This window comes from Meleagris gallopavo, chromosome 14 (assembly GCF_000146605.3).
Source record: "Meleagris gallopavo isolate NT-WF06-2002-E0010 breed Aviagen turkey brand Nicholas breeding stock chromosome 14, Turkey_5.1, whole genome shotgun sequence".
NCBI lineage: Eukaryota > Metazoa > Chordata > Aves > Galliformes > Phasianidae > Meleagris > Meleagris gallopavo.
In genome coordinates this window covers 16,708,942-16,713,542 of record NC_015024.2, presented here as the reverse complement: position 1 = coordinate 16,713,542, position 4,601 = coordinate 16,708,942, and positions in this window count along the sequence as shown.

The following is a 4,601-nucleotide window of genomic DNA, read 5'->3' as shown; positions in this document are numbered from 1 at the left end:
AGCAACTTGTATAGATTTTGTAACTGTGAAACCCAAATGCATTGACTCATCAGAGAAACTGGAATTATACATGTTCATTGCAAAACCCTTAAATTCCACTTCTAATTTCATTCCAAATGTGTGTCTTCAAGTGCAGTGCGCAGCTTATGTACTGCAAATACACAATATCACAAAACGATGTTTATTTCCATAGTCGCCAGTCTGCAAACACTTACAAATACATTCCAGCTCAAATCTATGACTACTCCCACCGGTTTGTAAAATTAAGCACACACATAAACTCTCCCAACATCAGAGCCTTAATTTGTGTTCCCTGGAACTGGCAAGGGGCCCATATTCTATGTAACTTTAATTCCACCAGACAGTTTCTGTGCGCAGAGAAACGCATTTTAAAAATGGAGTGTCTGTATTAGCAAGCACTTCTATGAGCAATGAAACTAATGAAGCCTGCTTTCTTATGGTTTTGTGTCTTATATTTGGATTCTCTGGTGCCTAATAAAGTGAGAACTCCATCTGAAGTTTTTCACACAACGGACGCATTCATAACGCCTTCCTGTACAGGAGGAAAGGGACAGGACAAATGAAGGTATTTTGTCTCTTTGTTATTAAAACAACAAAAGCATGCAAACAATATGTGTTCCTAATGCTGACTTTTCTTCATTTTTACGGAACTTGGAGAAATGTCATATTTTTGAGATGAACATTGGTTAAAATTGGTCATGTAGTTCAGAAGCTGCGTGAAGGAGGAGAGGACAGCACGATGAAGTTGATTCAATGGGTCTTGTATTTTCCTAGGCAAACAGGACCATAATTTTTAAATTCTAATACACCAGTTCCAAGATGTATTAGGATGACAGTTATAAATGGAAAGAACAATTACTATTACAGTATCAGTAATGTACAGTTCTCTCCTCAGATGAGTGTAAGCAAAGGAACTAACTAGCAGCCTCTTTTAAGCATCATATCTGGATATCAAATACATTTCAAGTTTTCTTTGGGTCATACAAAACTAAACTCTCGTGTTTGCTTTGTGGACAAGCTGGATTTCTTGGTTCCTTTCTCTGGTTATTCCCTTGGGGAGAAGTGTATCTTATGAAAACACGTGATTACAGAAAGCTGGGTAGGATTTTCTAATGGAGGATGCCCGTATCGCTTGAGATTTCTGTTTCAAAATGCTCAGCAATAAGGCAAGACTGTTTGAGTTTGAAAAATGCTATTAGGCATATTCAATATTAACATCTCAGGCTCCAGCAGGAAGCCTACCACTGATAAATAGACACTTCATTTGAACTTGGCACAACCTTCAGTCAGCTCTGCGTAGCTCCGGATGGTATTACAGATTGTGAACAGAGCAGAATGCATTAAGGACGGATCAGGTGATATCAATTCAGCAACTTGCTAATTTCAATATAAAATATTTCCCCACATATATGAGAGCATGTTTACTCCAGGAATAAGTACAATACCTGGAGGTTTTGTTATGTTTAAAGAGGCAATCAAAATGAAACCAAAGATCTCTCTGTAAAAAGATATCTAAGCCTTGTTTCTCCCCTTCCTGTAGGATCTATTAATACTACATTTCAAAATCTTCCAGTGTTTCTTATCTCCTTTACTTTGAAGGGCCCATATGTCACAGGAAAGTTCTCTCCTTGTATGATTTAAAATATATGATGTATTTTAACTGTTACAAATCAGAGTTTAATGCAAAGGCCAATGAAATCTTCCAAGCTGTATTTTAAAATGTATACTATTATTTCACACTCATACTTTAACAGTGGTGCAAAGGCATCTGAGAGAAACTAACAGGAATTAATAGCTTAAGCATAATTTCAAAACCCTGGATTTGCATCTTCTTTGAATCAAATTCTTCAAATTAAGCTGTAATTTGATTTCTAACCCAAGTCTGGTGGCTATAACATGCTGTGCCTGGTGTCACAAAGTGACACAAAAAGTACCATCATCAGTCTCAGCCCAGCAATTTTTCTTCTTAGTGCAAAATGTTCATATCTGGATCTCACCTGTCTCTTTATTATTAAGATACTACACACTTGAAAAGCCAGTTTCATATCAAGTTGTAGCATATGGAAAAATGGAGAGAAATGCATAGGCCTGTTAATAGATGCAGAGAGGAGAGGTTGTAAAAGGTGATGTTATCTATTAGAAGAACAAAGGAGGAGTGATAGCCCTGAGATGGCTGATGGAAAATCAATCCTGTAACATGCCATTAGTCTGTTAATATCAGACAACTTAAGCCTGGAATCCTTGCTGTGGGTATAATGCAATATTCACCTTTTGGAATACACCTATGCAGAAAGTAAATTAACTGACTTTTTTTTTTTTTTTTTAAAGTAAAAGAATAGCTATAGGAAACATAGCCCCTGTGTTGGCTGACCTCTCTATTGCAGTCTGTGCACATCTTTCCCACATTTTCAGAAACAAGGTACATAAAGGCAGAACTTTATTCACACTTTTTAGCCCATGTAGTCCATGTTCTAGATCAGGAAGCATGTGGTAGAGAAAGGACTTCATGGCAGAGGGATCTGTTGGTCTATCAACAGACACTCAAAGCCATGAGTAGACCTTTTCCTGACACAGGCAGCTATAAATCTTTGTTAGCAAAAATATAGGAGAAATAAGCCCTTACAGATCTCCATAAAGCACACATTAAAATTAGACCTCTATTCACTTGCTGCTAAGTTTACAGTTTTAGCAGGGCTAAATACAATCTGTGGATGACAGTGTCTATATTGGCAAAATATGGCTATAATGGCACTGGCAGACAGACTGCATCCCACATCCCCCAGTGGCCACAGTAGCCAAGAACCCTCAAACCTTCCCCTCAAAACTGAAGTCCCAGTTTGAATCCTGCTGCCTATCTCCAGCAATGTTCCAACACAGACCAGCCAAAAAACTGGCTCCTTCTTGATGGCCTTTCCAGCAAACACTTCTTTAACACAATCTGTGGCTTTCAAGCCTGGGATGTCTTGACTTCATCTCTGACTGCCACCCCCGCACTTCTCCATGCATTGCAATAACTTTCATTTTTCCATCCTTCCCCGCGTCTCTCTGGAAAGGCAATTCATTTCCCAAGAACAAGTAATGGCTCTGTGAGTCCCAGCACACACCAGCTGCTTGGAAAAATAGTCAAAATCATGACAAGTGAGCACCAAAATGGATGAAAGGTGATGCATCTTCTTTACGATGGAGATTAACATTCAGTGTGTCCCACATATACATGTTTGCAAGAAGTTTACTGTGTGCAGTATCTCTATAGGACCCTTTCAAATGCATTTGCATGAAGCCAAATTGCATGTATGGTGGTTCCTTCTGGTAAGCAAATTATATAGATTTCCTAGTAGAGCATCAAATTCATCTTCCAGAAAAACAAGTATTTTCTTAAGCTTCCTATATTTTAGCTAGAATGGCAAATTCTTCATCCAGCAGTTACAATATCATGTAGGGCCCTACTTGAAAGTTTGGCTTTTTTTTTTTTCTTCTTTTTTTTTTTCTTCTGGGCCAGTAGAAAAGTAATGCTGTTTTAGTGACTGAAAAGAGTATTTTTTTCATACGGACTGCAGGTTCATGGAGGCTCTGACGGGAGTGGGGATGGAGTGCATGGGAAAGGTCCGCCACAGTTCCGAGGGGACTCCATCAGGGTCTGTTTTTATTAAGTTTAACACCAACTATATTTCTTATGGAGTTATTTCCCTCTCTGAGGATAATTTGTCAGAATCAGACAGGCTATTCATTTCTCCCCGCTTGTAAATACCTGGTGTGTGCTCCATCACCTGCACACTGTTCCATACTACAAGGGGACTCATAAAAACATGCAAAGGTCTTATTAATAACTAAGGAATACTGGGTTTGAGGCTTTTCGTGCTAATTTTTAAATGAAAATTATTGGCTCCTTCTTTATTTGCTATGCAAGGCATTTTCCTGCCCAGTCATGCACTCTGTACGGCCTAATAATCTTCTGGATGCTCGGCAACAATCCAAAAAAACCCACCAATTGGTTTTCATCTTCTATTTCTTGATGAATTTTACTACCCAAGAGATTTAGTCAAAACATTCTGGGAACACGAAATGCTCCTGCCCTCCAACTAGGAATTAACGTGCTCTTGAATTAAACTGATAAATAACACACACGTCTACCACTCAGGCTTGTGTCTGTGGTTAGAACAGTGCTCTCTGCTGATGGAGACCACTGAGCTGTACTCCTGTAATGAACTTCCACCAATCTATGCTCGCCCAGGCTGTGGCTGAACAAAAGAATTGCTATTTAGTTTGATGTAATACTTGAGGTGAAATGCTGGTTTTGAATGCATAAGAAACAACGTTAGTGAATGGTAGATTTTAAAAAAAACCTTAGCATTCAAGTAAATTTGTTTTTACTATTAGTAGGATAGGCTAGTCTTCATTTACAGAAAGCAAAGCGAAACAAAATGCGTTTACCTTAAAATTAATTGAAAACATTGCTGTGGGATATAATTAAGTTTCTATACTTCAACTTCAATACAGCCACATTTCTCAGGGCTTCAGTCCCACAAAAATTTGTTCTTTCTTGGCTTTATGTAATGGGTTGTTTGCTTGTCCTCATTTTA